Below are 24,636 nucleotides of genomic sequence, written 5' to 3' on the forward strand. Positions count from 1 at the left end.
CTTTTTAACTGTTTTCGTAAAAATTGTATCCTTTTGGGGGTGTTGGTGCCCCAAAGTTCTATTAGCTTAGCGGTCAGCTAGTGATTTGACAGAGATTTTCTTAAACACCTAAAGCCAAAAGAAAAAATTTTCTTAAACACCTAAAGCCAAAAGAAAAAATTACTCAAAAATTACTTTGCAGATTGCTTTGGAGTTGTCCTCCTTCGACCCTTGGCCCAACTGCTGACGGTTCTGCCCTAGCCTTCCCTTCCTGCTACACAGAGCCTGAAAAATCAGCCAGACATCCAAGCTCAGCGCAGCCCTGGGCTTGCACACTGCATTCTAGTTTCCCCAATCTCCCCAGAACTCTTCAAAGCCCATATTCACTCCTTCCTCAGTCTCTTCCTTCCCTGGCTTTCCAGCCCACCTGCTGCTTGACCACCTGTTGGCCCCAGCCCCAAGGGCCTTCGGGTCATTAAATACTTTTGACAATGACCATCCAGGAAGCCACCCTGGTCCTGGGAGGGTTCCAAGAGGATGAAACAAAGGAAAGGCCTGAGCTCATCCCTCAGGGTGCCACACAACAGTTAAAACCCACAGTCACGATTTTTTTAGAACAGAGCCCCCATTGCCCCCTGTGGCACCAGCAAGCCACACCAGGCATATAGGCTGATGTAGTCTCCATATTTGCAGCTGCACAGAGCTGGGGAGTCAAAGTCAAAACACCACGATGCTCTCACAAAAATTTAGCAGTTTCTTTCTTCATGAAGCACTCCCGACTGTTGTATTTTTATTCGATTCCAAACTTCCGAAAAGGTGGGTCCTGACAGTTCTTGTCAGCTTAAGCTGGCTTCAGTGAAAAGCTGAGCTTCCTTTTCAACAATGGTACTTTTTTTTAAAGATTTTATTTATTTATTCCTAGAGGCACAGAGAAAGAGAGAGAGAGAGAGAGAGAGAGAGAGAGGCAGAGACACAGGCAGAGGGAGAAGCAGGCTCCATGCAAGGAGCCCCACGTGGGACTCGATCCCAGGTCTCCAGGATCACGCCCTGGGCTGCAGGCGGCGCTAAACCGCTGCGCCACCGGGGCTGCAACACTGGTACTTTTAAAACTTCCTTAATTTTTAAATTTTTGAGCAGAATCACCAAAAGGTCCAATTTTAACATACTGAAGTTTCATTCATTACCCGGGTTAATATCAACTTTTCTTAAAATTTTGACAGTAGTTTGAAAAAAAAACGTATCCTATAGGGCACAGAATATAGTTTATATACATTAAATCAATACTATTACCTAATTTACTCAAATTTTTCATATGTAAGCTTTTCCTATTTACTAGAGATGAATGACACATTTTGTTATTACTACATTTTTCACTTTTCCTCACATTTTTAAATTATTACTTTATATTTTTGTGCTGTTATTCATCATACCAAAGTAAATGATTTCTAAATGTTTATTGTGGCTTGTAGTCTTTAATTCTTTATTCCATTTCATTTTTTTGCCCAAAATTCTATTTTGTCTAATATTAAAAATACCATCTGTGCTTTTTTGCTTTGTATTTTTCACATCTATTTTTGTCATTTCTTTCCCCTTTAACTTGAATATGTAATTTTTAGTCTTCTAAAGTAGTGCATACTTTCATTGTATTGTTTTATAACCAATTTATTATAAAATTTAGTGACACCTCAGTCATTTTGCCTTATTTTTTTTTATCCTTGCTTACTCTTTTCCATTTTTTCTATGCTAAATGGTATGTTTTCTTTCACCCATTGATTTAAAAGTTGTGATTGTTTCTTTTCTACAAGTGATTTCTTTAATTAGAAATATGTATCTATATTCTTTTTTAAATATTTTATGTATTTATTCATGAGAGACACAGAGGCAGAGACCTAGACAGTGGTAGAAGCAGGCTCCCCACAGGGAGCGTGATGCAGGACTCCATCCTGGGACTCTGGGATCACGACCTGAGCCAAAGGCAGAGGCTCAACCACTGAGCCACCCAGGTGTCCCTGTATCCATATTTGAATTCCTTTTTCTCTGCCAATGTCAAAGATTAAATGGCATTCATTGATTAGCCCTACCTGTGAGTGATGATATTTGGCCTGCTTTTTCTTTTCTTACTAGCTTTCATAATTTTCTATATTTGGTTTTAATAATCTAGGATGTAGATGCATATTCTTAACATATTTAACATCTATTCTTTAAGGAATAATTTGTGGCACTTGCAGTATTATAATTATATTAATAACAGTTTGAATTTATTTATACATCTTATAAGCTTCATTGCTCACTGACAATTCTAGGAAACCACAATTCCCTCAGCCTTGGGATGATTATATGTCTAAGACTGAGAGAAAGCATTTCAATTTTTCAGGAAGAGTTGATAATCTTTCAAATGTCTGGGTCCTCACAGCAGGTCTAAGAATTCCTGGTACAGGACTGCTTATTTCTCCATTATACTCAGTAGGCACAAGGATCCAAGATATTATTAGGGACACATAAAAATATTTTCTTTAAAAATTGGGAGAAAAAATTAATATGATCCAGCCTGGATATTATTAACTTCTACAGATATCATTTTAATATCTTTTTGTGGAGGAAGGGACCCACAAAGACTTTGTCAGCTTAAATCACCATCTTCCTCCTCAAATCTCTATTGATATCATTCAATTGTCTCTCATTGCTATTGATTCAGAAAATGATGGCTTTGGTTTCTTGGTGTTTGACCCAATCTTTTGATCCTGAAATTTTTTATTCTTTATGTTCAAAACACTACTAGTATAAGTCTAGATGATTATCATTAACTTCATCTAATATGCAGGAGGAGCTCCAATGTGTTTAAACCTTCAACTAGGCAAGTGTCTTCTATTTTTTTTTTTTTTTGGCTTGATGACTATTTATGTACATTGTAACTTATTACAAAGCAAATACTCCACTCCATCCATGACTCTGATCCACTTTCCCATTATGACTCTGACCCATCCTCCCATCATTTTAGATTGACTCCTGGGAGGATTTCTCAGGCCAGCATTTTTACTGACTCAATTTTTAGAGTCTCCAATCTGCTGTTCATTGCCTCTCTGCCATTCTTTTTTTCTTCTTTTAAAATCTCTTTAAAGAGCAAGCACAAGCCGTGAGGGTGGGTAGGAGGGATAGAGGGAGAGGGAGAGAGAATTCTAAGCAGGCTCCGCACCCAGCATGGAGCCCAACACAGGGCTTGATCTCACAACCCTGAGACCATTACCTGAGTCCAAATCAAGAGTCAGAAGCCTACCTAACTGAGCCACCCAGGCTCCCCCTTCTCTGCCATTCTTAAGTCAACAGTCAAGGTTTTCATCCCCGTGCAGGATTTCTTGATCTCACCTGTTTCTTCTTTTTTTCTTTTAAGATTTTATTTATTTATTCATAGAGACACACACACACACACACAGAGGCAGAGACACAGGCAGAGGGAGAAGCAGGCTCCATGCAGGGAGCCCGACATGGGACTCGATCCCTGGTCTCCAGGATCACACCCCGGGCTGCAGGCGGCACTAAACCGCTGGGCCACCGGGGCTGCCCTCACCTGTTTCTTCTTCCTAACAATCATCAGAGAGATAGAATTCTCTCCTTAATCTTGCTGCATCTAACATCTAACCCATGTTTCCAAAGTTATCTTTTAGCAACAGTAGCATGGGCATTCATTCATTCTGATTCCTCAGTGTAAACATCTTCTTTGCAAAGGCAATTTATTTACTTGCTAGTAATGTTTTACTCCTTTTTCCTATCTTTATAGAGGAAAGTTTTTGCTTGTCCAGCATTGGCATTTGAGACAAGTTCCATCAGAGAACATAAAGTTCTCTAGTCATTCCAGCCCAAATTAAGAGAAGAGGGGACATTTTGAATAAAGTATGCTGTTATTTTGATCTTCTGAAAGCCAGCAAGGGTACAGCAGGGAGGTTCCAGAATCAACAGCTGTGAGAGAAAGGAGCTCCATAAGCATGATCCAGAAAATCTTGTCTGTATTTAAGCAGCAGCCAGGAATCACTCAGGCCAGATGAACCACTCATTGTCTGAAAAAGTTGCCCTTGATAGGTGTTAGCCATTCACTGCATGACCATCCACACCCAGGACTGACAAGAAACATCTGCTTCCTATGGCTGCCAGGCCATATGTACTAAAGTGCCTGCTAAACAACCAGGAGGTAAGGGTGAAATTGAGATGAGTCTAAGGCTTTGTGGCCTACACTTTCTGCCAGTCCTAATACCTCCAAGGAAGGGGACACAGGTCTTCAATCCTTTTTCTCATCCCTTGAGGCCATCTGGGTTTCAGAATTCAGAATTTAGAAAGAGGCAGAAGAAGGTCACCATACAGCAAAGTATCTTGATGGGCAATGGGAATGTAAGTTCTATCTCCATGATGTACTACTTGAAACAAGGAAGCTGGGTATCCAGTCAGTAGATGATTAAGAGTGAAGGAGAGGGAAGATAAGGCATGAATTCTTAAGTACTTTCAGTACTTTCAACTATGCAGGAGCAAAGCAGGCTCCAGTAGCCTGAGGGAAGTCCTCTAAGGAAGGTTTTTGGGTCTCCAGTGCTGGGAAATAAAAGCATACGAAAATGAAATGATAAAAACAGATACCAGGATTCTGATCAGAACACTGACCTTGCCCACCACATAGGTATCACAGGACATCCCAGACAGGTTTCAGGCAACCTCTTGAAATCAAATACATTATTCTGCTATTAAAAAAAAAAAAAAAAGGAAGATTCCCCAGTAAGTGGAATAATGGGTACAAAATAATCACCTTGGAGATTTTTTTCATAATGTATATTATTAAAGACTACTGAAATAATGAGACATAGATCATAAATATTGTAGCACCTTTTTTTTTTTTGGCCCTTTGAGGTATGAATGGTATATAAAAAGCCATACATGAGTTTGAGGATAAGTATACACTCTCTAGCACTTCTTCTTAAGAGTATTATTCAGTGTTAACTTCAAATGCATATTGATTCAAACTAAGCTAATAGCTTCTGCCCCAGGAGGTGAGGGGGTGTTTTTCAGGACTGGGTTAGAGGCAGGCATCCTTGAGGTGGGAGCAAATGCTCTGGTGAAGACCCAACCCCATGAAGCATGGTTTTTCAAAGTTTTCCCTGTGCCCTTGCTCTCACTAGCCACAAGTTTCTACCCAAACAGTTTCCCCTTGAATAAACAGCTGCTGTCTCCCTTGGGTAAGTCTATGCTGTCCCAAGCCTTCACACTTCCTCTGTGGGAATGTTTTCTCCTATGCTCACAATGTCATGACTCTGATCCATTACAGCTGAGGCTAGATTTTGCAGCCAAATCTATCTTGGTACCAATTTTGAAGTCCAAACTGTGCTTTCTCAAATCCACTCATGTTTTGGATTTGCAGATATGGGGATCTCAGGCCTATACTAGGAGCTTGAGATCTCTTAATGCCCCCATCCCCTAACTCCTCTCCCAAGCAAGCTCTTTCTTTAAGCGAGTGAAATGGCAGGCAAATTCCTCCTCGATCCATGAATAGCCATGCAGCAGAAATTCCTCAAAGTTTCCAGAATGTGGATGCCACACTACAGCACTGAGGTAGCTCCTATTTTATTTTCCAGTGGAAATCAAGAAGGGGAGAAATGTGTTTTTGCAGATTGCTCTCTTCCCCAAAAGTCCTGCTTATGACATATAATGCTGGAAGTGAGGACTAGCGTGGAGGGGGGAGGGGGGGAGATGGCGAGAGCCATGAACTTTCCAATAAAGTGTCCTGTTTTGCTAATCAGGGCCTTTATTACTGCCAGCAAGTACTAAGTTCTTTCCTAGGTATTTACGGCAGTGTCTGCCAGTGTGTGTGTGCTGTTTAATGTTTCTTGGCCTCATTTCAAATACCTCCTTCAAGATATAAACTCTCTTGATGTTGCTGTTGTGTGCTCTCCCATAGAGCTGGCATCATTTATGTCAGGAACATTTATCTGTTAATTTATACCAACCAATTATTTATAGACCCAAGTACTATAAGTCAATTTGCTTTGGCAATTTGGAAATCACACATAATAAGCTGTTCTGGCTTTAGGGGACAAAACACTCTAGTCCAGCTCTATGTCCATCAGATCAGAAATGTCTCCCCTATAGCAGCAAAGGTACCAAAGTACTCTAACAAGAGAAATAGAAGTTTAGGGAAAATAGAAAGTTAGTTTTTCTTCCTTGCCCATCATAAGAACCAAACTCTTAGTATTTATTGGTATATCCAACAGAAACAGTGGTCTGGAGCATACCTCAACTCAATTAGTTGTAGAAGGATTAATCCTCTGTAGACCACTGTTAAAAAGTGTAACCAAGAAACCAGATTAGAATGAGCCCCAGTCTGTGCACAAAAATCTAACCCAAATCTCACACATCATGAAGAATCAATACATTATCAGTAGAACTTTGGTCTTTCTCTCCAGCTTCTATATCCCTTGGAACCCAAATATTGGACACCTGGAATGGAGGGCAGCAAGGGCTCTGAAACCAAGCAGCCCCAATTTCACTGGGCCTGGGTCTAGTTTTGGAAATTAATTTCACCTCTAAAACCTAATTGCTCATTAGTGAAGTGTGCCTCTTACCACCTACCCCATAGATTTGTTGGGAAATTAAATGAGAGGACATTCTTGAAAACATTGGCCATCTCAGATGGCACTCAGAAGTTGCTATCACCATTATCATGAGTGAAAAATGCTCACCCCAGGCCTTGGTCAAAAGACCAAGCTATATTATGGCCATTATGCTCTCCAGTTTGCATTATTTTCTATAAAAGTTGATAGAAATCCGGCCTCCATTGTAATGATGGCCAGTCACCCACCAACCTAGAGAAGATGCATTTGTCGCTGCAGGTGATGACTACAGAAGTGGACAAACCAGCTGCTGAGCAAACCTGCTGGAGGTGAGCATGGGCCAGAGATGGTTGGTGACTCAGAGCCTCAGGCAGAAGGGCTTTCTCCACCTGCAAGACACTGAGCTAGGAGCAGGGAACCCAACTCAAAGAGAGTCCTTGTCTTCAAAATAGTTACCAAAGGCAATGGAACAAGGCAGCCAATGCCCAGTGCCATAGGAGAAATAAATAGGGGGTCTTGGACTTACTAAGTCTAGCATTTGGGTGAGCCTTGAAGACGGGCAAAATTTGAAGCAGGGGAACTGGACGGGAAAACACTACAGCACGAGGAGGAGGGGGGTCACTTCCCTGTCACCGGCAAAATTATCAGAAAAAGATAAAAGTTGACCAAACAGCACCCAGTGGAGTCAGGCTGGCCTCTTGGGTCAGGCATGACTCTGTATGGGTATGACATAGGGGCATGGGCACAAGCATTTCCATGTCCTGTTCCCTCTAATGGAACTTCAGCTTTGCTTTTCTCTCCTAACATACATTTAAAGGCACATTGAAAAATTTTTCTCTGCCCACTGAGGGCTAAAACTAGAGCAGCTGGAAGTGCATTAAACAGCACATTAGCAATTTGTATGTAGTCAGTTTCTCTAGCTTGAAACATGGGGCACAGAATCTCAATATTCTGCTTCCTAAGCTACTGACTCAGGAACAGACCTCAGATAATCTCCTCCGCTGCCCTCGGCAGAATCTGCAGGAGAAGCCACTCCAGAAAGTTCCCCCGAGCTTGAACATCTGTGGCTCTCAGATATTTCATTCCCAGCCCAGACTTCCTGTCTGTGCCAACCACTCTGATTAAAAATGCGTCCAAAGTAAACCTCAGGCGACTGAACCTTCCTCAGCAACGTGGGGGGCACTTGGCATTAGAGGGTGGTCACCCCAAGTCATTGTAAACCATTGCCCCAGGTGCTCAGCAGCTGGCTGGAATGGCTCATGAAATTCTATCCTTCCAGCTTCCCAACATGCTGAGAAGGAACCCAGGGAAGCCAACAACCCTGTCCCACCTGTGGAAATTAATGGTGCCAGCTCAGCATATTGGCAGAGAAAAAAAAATTTACACAGCAAACAAACCTGCTGAAAAATTGGAAATATTTGCTTAACAGAAGCACATTGATTAAAGTCACTCCAAGATCAAATTACTCTCCTAGGCCGGGCAGTTTCATCCTGGAGGGCAGCAAGACTTCTATTGGCAGAGTATTGATGAAAAGCTCACGCTATGTCCAGATGCACCATATTAGGGGCGTTAATCTCAGAAGTGGTCCATAATTTTACTCCTACACTCTTCATTTGGAAGAGTTAATTCCAATACAAACAGTAATAAGGGAAATAAAATCATTGATGTATGTCTTTCCAATATCCGTCTTTGGTAAGAACTTTTCATTTCTATGGTCAATTAAAGCTCATCTTAAATAAAAAGTTAAGCTCATTTTCAAATTGACTTCCAAGGTTATTTGGTTTCTTAAGTCCTCTACAATTTCAAAGGAAAAAGGCAGAGGCAGAGCCACTTCACTACAAAAGCAAACAAATCACCAAATAAATATGTTTAACATGAGATTTATAAGATAATTTCTATACAGAGAGCATACTTATATATACGGAAAACATACATATGGAGAGCTACATATCGAGAGAGAGATTAGCAGTTCCAAGAAAGGTCCCTCACCTGGTACCTGAAGAGAAGGGCATCTGAGGGCCAGGCCAAGGTCAGCTAGCTATGTAGGGCAGTCTTTCAGCTGTTTGAAGAGCCTGGCTAAGATCTCTCTAGGCCAGTGCAACTAGCCAACTGAGAAACCAATTCTTCACTGCAACCCTGAAAATAACTCCCATTCAATTTGCCACAGCATTTTAAATAATCTGAGAAGGGGCAGCCAGTGCTTTGCCTGCCTCTGCTCCCTAAGACCAGCCATGATGAAACAAGAACATTTCAAACTCTGGCTCAAGTGGCTTCTTTTGTGACCCTCTGAGAGTTGGAGCCCAAGCCGCACCCTGGAAAAGAAAATTTCAGCGCAGGTCTCCTTGCCCTGTGGGCCTAAATATGCAATAGGTACACGGCCCAAGAAACCTAAAAGGTAGTGAGAAAAAGTAGCAAGGCGCATTGGGGCCAACTGACTACACATGCCTGGACCCTCCTAGCTTCTGCTGCCCTGTTCCCACCCAATAGGACTCAGGACTACCCACTACTCCCATGCAGGGCATTTGGACAGTTTCCAAATGCTGAGCTCAGGCCTGGAATGACCCTCCCTTAACTCCCACTAAGTGTGAGTCTCCAAGCCACAGGAGCATGCAACTCTCTCCCCGACCTCAACCACATTCAGGCCACCTGTCTCCAGGCTAGGACAGTCTACACTTGCAGACTAGACACCCAAGTAACAATGACCGTGAATGCTCCAAGAAGTTCCTCCAGTAGGCAAGATAAGCTCCCTCCACCCTGCTAGAAATCATAGACCCACACTTCTGGGGTGCCTGGGTGGCTCAGTTGGCTAAGTGTCTGCCTTTGGCTCAGGTCATGATACCAGAGTCCTGAGATCGAGTCCCGCATCCTTTGGCTCTGGTCATGATACCAGAGTCCTGAGATTGGGCTCCTGGCTCAGCAGGGAGTCTTCTTCACCCTCTGCTCCTACCCCTGCCCATGCTCTCTCTCTCTCTCTTTCACTCTTTCAAATAAAATCTTTAAAAAAAAAAAAAAGAATCCACACTTCCCACCCAACCACCTGCCTCTGAAGAAGGCATGGAACCCACACGTGCTTGTGCAGACACACACATACACACACGAGAGCACTTAGATGGGATTTGCAAAGGTTGTTTACATTCATCAGGAACCTAGAAAGGACAGGGAATGAACAATGGGATGGAGGGTATCAGTGCAATGGGGGTGGGGCAAACACAGTGGTGGCCAGAGGAGACAAGGGAAGGGAAGCCACCATGTTTAAGCACCTAGATTCCAGGAACTGTTCTGGGTATGCTTTTTCTTATTTTTCTCATTTTATCCCCACATTACTTCTCTGTGAGAAGCCAGGGTGACAATCCTGCCTGCACATTAAAATCACCTGGGGGGGTGGGGGATTCTTTAATACAGGTACTGAGCTCCCAACTACATCAATTGAATCAATCTCTAGAGGTAGGGACCATGCATCCATGGGTTTTAAAAGCATCCCAAAGGGACACCTGGGTGGCTCAGTGGTTGAGCATCTGTCTTTGGTTCAGGTCGTGATCCCAGGGTGGTGGGATCGAATCCCACATCGGGATCCCCACAAGGAGCCTGCTTCTCCCTCTGCCTATGCCTCTGCCTCTCTCTGTGTGTCTCTCATGAATACATAAAAAATAAAAACAAAAGCTTCCCAGGAAATTCCACTATGCAGCCAGGACTGACAATCACCCTACCAAGGAATCCTAAGCCCCTTTCTCACTCTTGTATTATGAAATATCCCCCATAGCATTGAAGAGCAGGCCACACTGGGTGCCTGGAGACAGCCCTTGCGGGGCCAGCCTTCTGAAGCTCTCTCTCCCCCCAGGCTCTGGACTTGCTGAAATAGCAATGAAGTGTCACTCAGAAGAACTTGGGATTCTTGCTTTCCATGATTCAATTAGGGGATGAACTGGAGTTAATTTTGCTTTCTTAAACTCCTCAAATTCCTAAGACTGTTTCAGTCTTGAAAATATAGAATCATGTACCTTAAAAGATTCACAACTTTTCAGATAAGACGGTTTGTTCTCAGGGATCCCTGGGTGGCTCAGCGGTTTGGCGCCTGCCTTTGGCCCAGGGCACGATCCTGGAGTCCCAGGATGGAGTCCCGCGTCGGGCTCCCGGCATGGAGCCTGCTCCTCCCTCCTGTGTCTCTGCCTCTCTCTCTCTCTCTCTCTCTCTATGTCTATCATAAATAAATAAATCTTTAAAAAAATATTTTTAAAAAAGAAGGTTTGTTCTCTTTTTTTTTCTTTTTTCATCAGGATGCGGAGCCACCTTGCAGGAGCTCCCTCTGATTATGACATGCAGTGAGCAGCCAAATGTCATTTTGAAAAATAAATTTTTTGACTTAGGAGAAAATGCATGCTCTAGTTCCTGATAATTGATTCGCAAGGTTTCAATTTCAGTAGCAAATTGCTTCTGCTGCCCAGGTATTTCGTATCTTACATGAGCACTTAGAAAACTCAATATTCTTTATGCTGACCAAGAAGTGACAGGAAGAATTGTAATTTAAATTTTGGATCACTTCTCTGCCTTTAAACATACAGATATATTTATATATTATATATAATTATATGTATAACTCTAAGAGTTTCTAGTTACAAATAGATCAGGGTAGTTGAAAAAATGAATAATGTTAATAGTGTTTCTTAAGTGGACTTTTACCCTAAGAAGAGGCTCTGTGCTCCCCAACCATGGGACTAGTCCTGATGATAACAGCATCTGAGAGGGAGTGCACCATGCTGGAGGACTAAGAGTCTAAGGTTGGCTCAGCTGTCAATGATGGAACCAGGGTAAGAAGCCAGCACCCAAACAAAAAGAAAAAGAGCAGTGGACCCAGGTCAGGATTCCAGAGCTTCAAATCCCAGTTCTGTCCAACTGTGAACCTTTAAAAAAAAAAAAAAAAAATCCATGCATTTCTCTCTGCAGGCACAATTTTCCCTTTGTAAAAGTAGCAGGTTGGGAGACAGACCCTCAATGTCTTTTCCAACATGACCATCCTGCGGCCTGAGGACCCTGAGGCCTAAGCATGGTTGAGGCACCAGCCTCAGAGTCAGGCTGACCTGAACTTGGCACCCCCTTGGCCGCTTAGTGGATGGATGGCTCTGACCATCCTTTTCCTCCTCCCTGCATGTCTGTTTCATCCAATGTAAAACTGAAACGATAAACAGCTGCCATCTCACAACATTATAGACCCTAAAATGCCTGGCAAGCAGGTAAAGTGCCATAGAGGTGTGCTCTTACTAACTATCCACTGGGAAATGGGTCAGGCCTGAAGACTTGCTCAGTCTTCTAACTGGACCACCTGGACCTTGTGCTACCTTTGAGAGTTCACATCTAGATTATCCAGAAATGCTCTTGACCACTCCTCAGTAACCATCATGGACAGCATATGAAACCATTCGAACAGGACCTGCACTCCTTATGGGTTAGATCAGGGCACTCCAACTTCTTTTTTTTTTAAGATTTTATTCATGAGAGACACAGAGAGGGAGGCAGAGACATAGGCAGAGGGAGAAGCAGGCTCCCTGTGAGGAGCCTGATGCAGGACTCGATCCCAGGATCCCAGGATCACAATCCAAACCAAAAGCAGATGCTCAACCACTGAGCCACCCAGGTATCCCAGGGCACTCCAATGTCTAAGGGTGATACTGCTGTCCAGGGACCACTGCCCCAGAACAAAGCAGCTGTGGGTTAACCCTCAAGCCTGCAGGGTCCCTGCTACTGCTCAGAGGAACTGTCTTCCCTCTCTTTCTCTTTCTCTCTCCCCACATTCACCCAAACCCTTCACTTCAATGCATCCCAAACTTCATTTTCTTCCTGGCCCTTCCTTTTGTCCCCTTTTCCTACAAAAGGCCTCACTATGTTCCCAGGACTTGAGTTTAGCCCTTAAATGACATGAATTACAGGTCCTCCAGGTAAATATTTCCCTGAAACCTCCCAAGCATCACACTTCAACACAGACTATCACAGCCAAGGTCTCCTCCAAATGTACCTCAGTTCCTTCAATAGGATCCAACCAAAACCTTCCCACAAAGACTAAAGGAAAGGCTGGGCAGTCCTAAATGGGGAAGAGGGCAAGAAAAACACCAGACCCTAGAGTCACTGCTTCAAGAGTGGATAAGAAATATAAAACTATTTGACCCAGCATCTCATCTGACAATTGGGACCCTCCTACCACAGCTCCACTGTATAGCCCCCATGTCATTTTTGTTCACATCCAATAAGGAAACTTTTGCCTGTTGATGGTAGTCTTCTCATCTGCAGAGAGCTCATGATTCAAATCCCTTCCTTAGATCACTTCCCTATGGTTCCCTTCTCTGTAGCTAGTTTGCTGGATGAAGGAATCTCAACATATCCCCCTGGGTGCCTGACACCTTCACATGGATACCAGGCTTCTCACCCATGAGTATCACACTAACTGTCCCTTGATGCTTCATCACCCTCACTGCCTTCAGGCCCTCTTGCACCTGGACAAGAAATCTAAATCCAGAGATACCAGCCTGAGTCCTAAGTGAGGTGATTATATTGAGAGAAATGTCTGATTCTGGGGAAGGGATAGAATAAGTATGATCAGGGAGGTGCTCTTCAAGGCTCATATACTCCCAATGTATTATGACATCACATCCACCAAAGGAAAGCCCTGAAATCACAATAAAAAAAAATCCTGTTCACTCAATCTCAGGTGCCTTCTGCTCAGGAGAGAGAATACCCCAGGGTTACGATGCCCATAGTCCCAAGAATATAGTATGATACCCTAGGACTGTTGGTTTTAGTAACTTTTCCCCAGTGCTCACCTCTCCCCTTCCCCACCTAGTTGTCTTGCACTCACGTGCAGAAAAGGCAATCATCACTTCAAACACATAAAGCCCAGATTCTAGGCTGCTGCCAAATAGGAAAGAGAGGGGCAGAGGTATCAAGTATTTCATATCACAGAATGTGAGCTCCAGCAGGTATGGTCTAAAAAATGAGAGCAACTTGCTTATGACTTTATTTGGCCAATATTCCACCTATTACCATGATTACTATTGATAGTGGTTATGTGCAGTACATGAAGTATGGAGAGAAACAGAGTCATACAGATTCACATACACAAGCACAAGAACATGTGTGTATACACACACATTCCACACACACACACCTTTGCTCTATTCCAAACTTAGCAAAGGGAAGAGATGGTGCATCAAGCCATAACCTCAGCCCTCTATTATGGACTTTGAAGGTGTTACACACATCCCTGAATAGAGGCATCATTATCCTCATGTTATGAATAAGGAAACTGAGGCTCAGAGAAGTAACACAAATTCTACAGCTAAATTACTTAGAGCCAAAATTCACATCAACGTCTATCAAATCCTCCCAAGTCTGGGACTCGACCCCTCCTATTCTTCTCTCGATACAGCCACAAATCACATCACGTAAAGAGAGAGCCCAGCACACATAATTCTGTGCTTCAATACATAGTTTAGTGATCTCAGCTGATAACCACTGTTCTGGCTGGGCAAAACACACACGCAAAGGAAACAGAGATGAGCAGAGTCAGCAGGAGTTGATCTGGTCCCATTTGTCATAACCCAAACTACTTTAGAATCACTGTAACAGGATATGACATGCAACTCCTCCTTTTGTCTCAGAGTTTCAGTTTTGGCAGAGCTCCCAAAGACTGAAAAGAGCAGTGGTGCCATGTGCCCCCATTATGAGGTCATGTGGTAGATGTAGCAGGCTCTTCATGCAGGAAGCACAACACCACTTCTGTCTGTGTGGGTTGGTCACCCACCTTCTCCCTTCAAAAGATGGCCTGGGAGAGGAAGTTTCTTCAGAGGAGTTAAGCAAGTCTGTAGAGGTTCCCACACACCTCCACAGGACATGGGGTCTGTCACTTGATCTCAAGCTGAGTGAAGGAACTGCAAAAGTGTTAACAGAGAGCATTTAGGGGTCATAAGGATTGGCATCTACACCTACTTGTGGGGAGAGTTAAAGACAAAAGATTACAATTCATCTTCCCTGCCCGGTGGCACAGCACTGGAGCAAGCTTTACCTCTGCAGGTGGCTGGCAAAGGTAGGTGGGATTTTGTGGTGGTAGTTTCCAGGGAAGAGCCAGCCAAAAGTCCCATCCAAGAGGATCCTCATGATATTAATTATTCTAGCTTCATCTTAAATCTTTGTATTAGATGAATAGCCTCCCAGGTTGCTCTTCTTCTGGGAAGACTTGGTGGTCCGCTGATATTCCACTGAAAAGTTCAAAACCAGTTTGTGCTAGTCCATTTGGAATTGTTATAGATCCATTTAGCAAACACTATCCCCTATATGATATTCAATTATCCTATCCATAAACATGGTATGTATTTTCATTTATTTAGGTCTTTCCTAAAGACCTAAATGAAGATTTATGTATTTTGGCTAGATAAAAATATTAGATATCTGTTTTTAGATTTATCTCCCAGATGCCAAACTTACATTGTTTGTTTGTCTTAAATGCTATCAGATATTCTAATGGCTGCATAGAAATGCGATTTGAATTGTGTTCATTTTATATTCACTTGAGCTATTAATAATTTTAATAACTTGCCTGTAGATCTTTTAGGTTTTATGTATAGATCCTTAGGCTTTATTTCATTTAATTCGTTGCTTTGTCTAGGATTGCAGTACAAAGTTTAAAAGATGCAATTAGAGCAAGCATCCTTGTCTTATTTCTTATTCTAAAGTGTTTCTAGGTGGGGCAGCCCCGGTGGCTCAGCGGTTTAGCGCCGCCTACAGCTCAGGGCGTGATCCTGGAGACCCGGGATCGAGTCCCACATCAGGCTCCCTGCATGGAGCCTGCTTCTCTCTGCCTGTGTCTCTGCCTCTCTCTCTCCTCTCTGTGTATTCTCATGAATAAATAAATAAAATATTTTTAAAAAAATAAAGTGTTTCTAGGGATGCCTGCGTGGCTCAGTGGTTGAGCGGCTGCCTTTGGCTTAGGTTATAATCCCAGAGTCCAGGGATCGAGTCCTACATAGGGCATCGGGCATGGAGCCTGCTTCTCCCTCTGCCTATGTCTCTACCTCTGTGTGTGTGTGTGTGTGTTGTGAATAAATAAATAAAATCTTTTAAAAATAAAAATTAAAAAAGTGTTTCTAAGGGTTTACCATTAAGTATGAGTCTTGCTATAGATTGATTAGGGAATTGCCTTTATCAGATCTAAAAGTTATCTTAGTTTGCTAAGAATATCATGAACAAATGCTAAGTTGTATTGAATAATTTCTCTACCTCAATTGTAATGATCACATGCTTTTTCTCCTTTATCTGCATAATCTAGTGAATACCATTAATTTCCCATTTAAGTCAATCTTACATTCAGGATTTACTCTAGTAAAACCTTTTTGCTCTAAAGCATATTTTGCATGATATTAATACAGCTCCATGAATGAGGGCTTATGGACTATTTGCTAATAAATCTTTTTCTATCTGTGTGTTTACAAACTCTGTATGTCCTGATGCTTTCAGTTAAAAAGCATGTAGCTGTTTTACTTATTTTTAAGCCATTCTGATAATCTGTCCAAACCAGCAAGCTTAGAATACACACACACACACAAGTGTATATATGGTGAATGCTAAAATACTTGAATTCATTATGCTATCTTTGTGCTTTCTGCAAGTTTTCTTCCCTATTTTTTCTCTCTGCTTGTATCTTTAATATTGTTTATAATTTGTCCTACTTGATTTTCTCCCTCTAAATGTGTAGAAGTTACATGCACTATTTTATCTTTCTTGGTTTTTGAGAAATTCTATCTCTGGAAGTTCTTTAAGACCTGAATAAAGAGGGCTTTTTCTTACAAGAGTGTTTGTATTTACTTAAGCCAAATGGCAGGAGGTGTTACCAAATCATTACTTTCTTTCTTTCTTTCTTTCTTTCTTTCTTTCTTCTTTCTTTCTTTCTTTCTTTCTTTCTTTATAGTAAGCTCCATAGCCAACATTGAGTTCAGTGTGGGGCTCCAACTCATGACCATGAGATCACGACTTGAGCCTAGATCAAGAGTCTAACACTCAACCAACTGAACACCCGGGAGTCCAAAATCATTACTACTTTAAACTCAATGAATTCTCTTCTTAGGGTCCTTTAGATCTTCAGTTAGTGTAAATTCTAGCTCCAAGCCAAGATTGCAGTTAAAAATTCTCAAGGGACGTTGTGTTTATTTTTTTATTAGGTTTTGTTGCTGCTGTTGTTGTATGCTTGAATCTGGAGCCATGACTGATGGAAAGACGTTTCTTTTTGTGGGATTGACTGTGTGGACATCCCTTGGCTCTATAACGACTCAATCCGCATCACTTGCCATCAGGGAAATACAAATAAAAACCACAATGAGATACCACCTCACACCAGTGAGAATGAGGAAAATTAACAAAGCAGGAAACCACAAATGTTGGAGAGGACGTGGAGAAAGGGGAACCCTCCCGCTATTGGTGGGAATGTGAACTGGTGCAGCCACTCTGGAAAACTGTGTGGAGGTTCCTCAAAGAGTTAAAAATAGATCTGCCCTACGACCCAGCAATTGAATTGCTGGGGATTTACCCCAAAGATACAGATGCAATGAAACGGCAGGACACCTGCACCCCGATGTTTATAGTAGCAATGTCCACAATAGCCAAACTGTGGAAGGAGCCTCGGTGTCCATGGAAAGATGAATGGATAAAGAAGATGTGGTTTATGTATACAATGGAATATTACTCAGCCATCAGAAACAATAAATACCCACCATTTGCTTCGATGTGGATGGAACTGGAGGGTGTTATGCTGAGTGAAATAAGTCAATCGGAAAAGGACAAACATTATATGGTCTCATTCATTTGGGGAATATAAAAAATAGTGTAAGGGAATAAAGGGGAAAGGAGAAAAAAATGAGTGGGAAATATCAGAAAGGGAGACAGAACATGAAAGACTCCTAACTCTGGGAAACGAACTAGAGGTGGTGGAAGGGGAGGTGGGCGGGGCGTGGGGGGGGTTACTGGGTGACGGGCACTGAGGTGGGCACTTGACAGGATGAACACTGGGTGTTATTCTATATGTTGGCAAATTGAACACCAATAAAAAATACATTTATAAAAAAACACAAAATTACCTTTTATAAAACTTCAAAAAAATATATAAAGGGCCATCCCTTGCTTGCTTACTGTTGGTTTGCTTGCTTAAACTTATTCATCTCTGTTTCACATCCTTGCTCCCTTGCCCTGTATAGCCAACCATTCTCATATGTTTGATTTATATGCAGTTGAATAGTGTGCCCCCCACCAAAAAAAATTCATGTCTACCCAGAACGTATGAATGTGAACTTATTTAAAAATAGGGTCTTTTGCAGTTATAATGAAGTCACAGTCGAGTCATATTGGATCAGAGTAGGCCTTTAAACCCAACATGACTGGTGTCCTTATAAGAAGAGATAAATTTGGACACAGAGAAAGACTGAGACATATAGAGAAGGAAGGCAAAGGCAGAGATTGAAGGGATGTATCTGGAAGCCAATGAACACCAAGGATTGCCAGCAACCACCAGAAGCAAGGAGAGAGGCATGAAGCAGATTCTTCAGAGTGTCTCCAAAAGGTACCAGCCCTGCCGACACTTTAATTTCAGATTTCTGGCTTCTAGAACTTCGAAAGAATAAACTTCTATTTGTGTAAGTCACATAGTCCATGATATTCTCTAGAAACCTATGGACCTCATACAATGGGGACCCTTCCACATGTGTTCTTGCAAAGCATGCATTGCTTCATACGACTGTAATCTTAATTTACACAAATAAGATTGCACTGGGGATCACTCCTGCTTCCATCTCATGTCTCGTAGCATTTTCTTTGTGATATATTCATGGCATATGTAATCTGCTACTGTATATTCACCTATTGCCAATCTACCCACAGCGAGGGGCACCCAGAAAGCTTCCAGCTCCCTACCACAAACAGCTGTGATATACATCTGCACTAATGTCAAATGACTCTTAAGACAACTTCTTTTGTTCCTATACCCAAAAGTAGGAATGCTAGGTCAGAAGGACTGTGCCTATTTAATTGAAATAACAATGAGGAGATTGCTTCCCAGAATGGCTATACTTTTCACACTTCCAGCAAGGGCTTCCTCTGTCCTCACAGCACACCAATACTTGTCATTACGTGGCTTTCTACACCTGCCAGGAATAGGTATAAAGTAATGTCACAGGGGGCGGGGCCAGATGGCAGAGGAGTAGGGTCCCCAAGTCACCTGTTCCCACCAACTTACCCAGATAACGTTCAAATCATCCTGAAAACCTACGAATTTAACCTGAGATCTAAAGAGAGGGCAGCTGGAACCACTAGGGTTCTAGGGAAGAGTTTGCGCTTCTAACAAGGTAGGAAGACGGAAAAAGAAAAAGAAAAAGAATCCAGTGGGGGAGGGGCCCCGCGAGGAGCCGGGCTAAGGCCCCCGGCAAGTGTCCCCAGGACAGGAAAGCCCCATCCCTGAGAAGCAGGAGCTTCACCAATCTTCCCGGACACGGAAAGGCGCTTGCAGGGAGCTCGGGCAGGATCCCAGGAGGGGCGGGGATGCCCTCAGGCTCCCGGGGGCACTAACAGAGGACCTGCGCCGTGGGGGAGAGCGGGCAACACCCCGCGGCCCAGCTCCCTAAAGGGCTGCAGCGGGCGCCCGGCGGGCCCGGGAGCAGCTCGGAGGCGGCTCAGGTGGCGGCTCCGTGGAGGGGGCTGCACGGCCCTGGGAGCGCGATTCCAGCCGCGCAGGCCCTGGAACCCAGGGCGCTGGGGGACACAGCCCAGGATCCGGCGCTCCCCCAGGACAGGCGGAGGCCGCGAGGGCCCAGGACAGCAAGGACGCTCCTGCCACCAGGCGCCCCCGAGCTGTGCAGATCGGTGCCGCCCACCCCAGCGCCCCCCACACCCGGAGCATCCAGGCTCCCGCGGACTGGGAGCTGCGGGAGTTACTGGGGAGCTGACTCCAGGGCTGGAGAGCGGGCTGCTGCCAGGGGAGTTTTCCCTCCTGGTGTCACTCTGAGCCTGGGACGGAGCAGGGCCACAGGGAACAGGGGCCTCATCGGGTAAACAGCTCCCACCTAGCGGTGCACCAGGCAGGGGCGAGGCAGCTCCCCAGGTGCACACACCTGAGAATCAGCACAGCAGGCCCCTCCCCCAGAAGGCCAGCTGGAAAGACAGGGGAAGAGTAAGTTTTTGACCAAGCCGTGCTGGAAAGCTCCAGGGGAAGTCGAGGGATTTACAGTATATAGAACCAGAGGATACCCCTCCTTGTTTTTTTGTTTTGTTTTGTTTTTTTTATTTGGGGGGAATTTTTGGTTTTTTCTTTTTTTTTTTTTTTTCTTTTTTGTCCTCTTTTTTTCTTCCTTTTTCCAGTACAACTCGTTTTTTGCCACTCTGCACTAAGCACAATGACTAGAAAGAAAAGCTCACCACAAAAGAAAGAATCAGAAACAGTACTCTCTCCCACAGAGTTACAGAATTTGGATTACAATTCAGTGTCAGAAAGCCAATTCAGAAGCACAATTATAAAGCTCCTGGTGGCTCTGGAGAAAAGCATAAAGGATTCAAGAGACTTCATGAGTTCAGAATTTAGATCTAATCAGGTCGAAATTTAAAAATCAATTAAATGAGATGTAATCCAAACTGGAGGTCCTAACAACAAGGGTTAATGAGGTAGAAGAACGAATGAGTGACATTGAAGACAAGTTGATGGCAAGGAAGGAAACTGAAGAAAAAAAGAGAAAAACAAAAGATGATGAGGAAAGGTTAAGGGAAATAAATGACAGCCTCAGAAGGAAAAATCTACATTTAATTGGGGTTCCAGAGGGCTCCAAAAAGGACAGAGGACCAGAAAGCATATTTGAACAAATCATAGCTGAGAACTTCCCTAACTTGGGGAGGGAAACAGGCATTCAGATCCAGGAGATAGAGAGATCCCCCCCTAAAATCAATAAAAACCATTCAACACCTCAACATTTAATAGTGAAACTTGCAAACTCCAAAGATAAAGAGAAAATCCTTAAAGCAGCAAGAGACAAGAGATCCCTAACTTATATGGGGAGAACTATTAGATTAATAGCAGACCTCTCCACAGAGACCTGGCAGGCCAGAAAGGGCTGGCAGGATATATTCAGGGTCCTAAATGAGAAGAACATGCAGCCAAGAATACTGTATCCAGCAAGGCTCTCATTCAGAATAGAAGGAAAGATAAAGAACTTCCAAAATAGGCAGAAACTGAAAGAATATGTGACCACCAAACCAGCTCTGCAAGAAGTGTTAAGGGGGGCTCTGTAAAAGAAAGAGGAAGCCCAAAGAAATAATCCACAAAAACAGGGACTGAATAGGTATTATGATGACACTAAACTCATATCTTTCAATAGTAACTCTGAACGTGAATGGGCTTAATGATCCCATCAAAAGATGCAGGGTTTCAGACTGGATAAAAAAGCAGGACCCATCTATTTGCTGTCTACAAGAGACTCATTTTAGACCCAAGGACACCTACAGCCTGAAAATAAAAGGTTGGAGAACCATTTACCATCCAAATGGTCCTCAAAAGAAAGCAGGGGTAGCCATCCTCATATCAGATAAATTAAAGTTTATCCCAGAGAGTGTAGTAAGAGATGAAGAGGGACACTATATCATACTTAAAGGTTCTATCCAACAAGAGGACCTAACAATCATGAATACTTATGCCCCTAATGTGGGAGCTGCCAAGTATATCAATCAATTAATAACCAAAGTTAAGACATACTTAGATAATAATACACTACTACTGGAAGACTTCAACACAGCACTTTCTACAAATGACAAATCTACTAAGCACAACATCTCCAAAGAAACAAGAGCTTTAAATGATACACTGGACCAGATGGATTTCACAGATATTTACAGAACTTTACATCCAAATGCAACTGAATGCACATTCTTCTCAAGTACACATGGAAATTCTCCAAAATAGACCACATACTGGGTCACAAATCAGGTCTTAACTGATACCAAAAGATTGGGATTGTTACCTGCATATTTTCAGGCCATAATGCTTTGAAACTAGAATTCAATCAGAAGATGAAATTTGGAAGAAATTCAAACACGTGGAGGTTAAAGACCATCCTGCTAAAAGATGAAAGGGTCAACCAGGAGATTAGAGAAGAATTGAAAAGATTCATGGAAATTAATAGAACAAAGATACAACTGTTCAAAATCTTTGGGATACAGCAAAAGCAGTCCTGAGAGGGAAATACATCACAATACAAGCATCCCTCAAAAAACTGGAAAAAAACTTAAATACACAAGCTAACCTTGCACCTACAGGAACTGGAGAAAGAACAGCAAATAAAACCTACACCCAGCAGAAGAAGAGAGTTAATAAAGATTTGAACAGAAATCAATGAAATAGAGACCAGAAGAACTGTAGAACAGATCAACAAAACCAGGCGTTGGTTCTTTGAAAGAATAAGATAGATAAATCATTAGCCAGCCTTATTAAAAACAAAAGCGAAAAAACTCTAATTAATAAACTCATAAATGAAAAAGGGGAGATCACAACCAAACCAAGGAAATACAAACCATTTTAAAGACATATTATGAGCAGCTATTCGCCAATGAATTAGGCAATCTAGAAGAAATGGACGCATTTCTGGAAAACCAGAAACTACCAAAACTGGAACAAGAAGAACTAGAAAACCTGAACAAGCTGATAACCAGGGAGGAAATTGAAACAGTCATCAAAAACCTCCCAAGACACAAAAGTCCAGGCCCAGATGGCTTCCCAGGGGAATTCTAACAAACATTTAAAGAAACAATACCTATTCTACAAAGCTGTTCCGAAAGATAGAAAGGGATGGAGTACTTCCAAACTCATTCTATGAGGCCAGCATCACCTTAATTCCAAAACCAGACAAAGACCCCACTAAAAAGAATCATAGACCAATATCCCTGATGAACACAGATGCAAAAATTCTCAACAAGATACTAGCCAATAGGATCGAACAATACATTAAGAAGATTATTCACCATGACCCCAACGGTACATTAAGAAGATTATTTACCATGACCAAGTGGGATTTATCCCCAGGATGCAAGGCTGGTTCAACACTCATAAAGCAATCAAGGTGATAGATCATATCAACAAGAGAAAAAACAAGAACCATATGATCATCTCAATAGATGCAGAGAAACCATTTGACAAAATACAGCATCCATTCCTGATCAAAACTCTTCAGAGTGTAGGGATACAGGGAACATTCCTCAGCATCTTAAATGCCATCTACAAAAAACCCCCAGCAAATTATCCTTGATGGGAAAGCACTGGGAGCCTTTCCCCTAAGATCAAGAACATGACAGGGATGTCCACTCTCACCACTGCTATTCAACATAGTACTGGAAGTCCTAGCCTCAGCAATCAGACAACAAAAAGAAAAGGCATTCAAATTAGCAAAGAAGTCAAACTCTCCCTCTTTGCAGATGACATGATACTGTACATAGAAAACCCAAAAGCCTCCACCCCAAGATTGCTAGAACTCATACAGCAATTTGCAGTGTGGCAGGATACAAAATCAATGCCCAGAAATCAGTGGCACTTCTATACACTAACAATGAGGCTGAAGAAAGAGAAATTAAGGAGTCAATCCCATTTACAATTGCACCCAAAAGCATAAGATACTTAGGAATAAACCTAACCAAAGACGTAAAAGATCTATACCCTAAAAACTACAGAAAACTTCTGAAAGAAATTGAGGAAGACACAAAGAGATGGAAAAATATTCCATGCTTATGGGTTGGAAGAATTAATATTGTGAAAATGTCAATGCTACCCAGGGCAATTTACACATTTAATGTAATCCCTATCAAAACACCGTGGACTTTTTCAGAGACTTGGAACAAATAATCTTAAAATTTGTGTGGAATTAGGAAAGACCCCAAACAGCCAAAGGAAATATTAAAAAAGAAAACCAGAGCCAGGGGTATCACAATGCCGGATTTCAGATTGTACTACAAAGCTGTAATCATCAAGACGGTGTGGTACTGGCACAAAAACAGACACATAGATCAATGGAACAGAATAGAGAATCCAGAAATGGGCCCTCAACTCTATGGTCAACTAATATTCGACAAGCAGGAAAGACTAGCCACTGGAAAAAGGACAGTCTCTTCAATAAATGGTGCTGGGAAAATTGGACATCCACATGCAGAAGAATGAAACTAGACCATCTCTTTCACCATACACAAAGATAAACTCAAAATGGATGAAAGATCTAAATGTGAGACAAGAATCCATCAAAATCCTAGAGGAGAACACAGGCAACACCCTTTTTGAACTTGGCCACAGCAACTTCTTGCAAGATACATCCATGAAGGCAAGGGGAAACAAAAGCAAAAATGAATTATTGGGACTTCATCAAGATAAAAGCTTCTGCACAGCAAAAGAAACAGTCAACAAAACTAAAAGACAACCTACAGAATGGGAGAAGATATTTGCACATGACATATCAGATAAAGGGCTAGTATCCAAGATCTATAAAGAACTTAACAAACTCAACAGCAAAGAAACAAACAATCCAATCATGAAATGGGCAAAAGACATGAACAGAAATCTCACAGAGGAAGACATAGACATGGCCAACAAGCACATGAGAAAATGCTCCGCATTGCTGGCCTTCAGGGAAGTACAAATCAAAACCACAGTGAGAATGGGGAAAATTAACAAGGCAGGAAACAGCAAATGTTGGAGAGGATGCGGAGAAAGGGGAACCCTCTTGCACTGTTGGTGGGAATGTGAACTGGTGCAGCCACTCTGGAAAACTGTGTGGAGGTTCCTCAAAGAGTTAAAAATAGATTTGCCCTATGACCCAGCAATTGCACTGCTGGGGATTTACCCCAAAGATACAGATGCAGTGAAACGGCAGGACAGCTGCACCCCGATGTTTATAGCAGCAACGTCCACAATAGCCAAACTGTGGAAGGAGCCTCGGTGTCCAACGAAAGATGAATGGATAAAGAAGATGTGGTTTATTTACACAATGGAATATTCCTCAGCCATTAGAAACAACAAATACCCACCATT

General features: G+C 42.5%; 1 long non-coding RNA gene across 1 annotated transcript; it reads left to right on the forward strand.

The window, feature by feature from the left end:
- Positions 1–1,082: 1,082 nt before the first annotated feature.
- On the forward strand, positions 1,083–17,704 carry LOC125754862 (uncharacterized). Its single transcript, XR_007409846.1, has 2 exons — positions 1,083–14,634; positions 16,763–17,704. It is a non-coding gene; the product is annotated as an uncharacterized LOC125754862 (long non-coding RNA).
- Positions 17,705–24,636: the final 6,932 nt, after the last annotated feature.

Source organism: Canis lupus, chromosome 3 (assembly GCF_003254725.2).
Source record: "Canis lupus dingo isolate Sandy chromosome 3, ASM325472v2, whole genome shotgun sequence".
NCBI classification, from domain to species: Eukaryota; Metazoa; Chordata; class Mammalia; order Carnivora; family Canidae; genus Canis; species Canis lupus.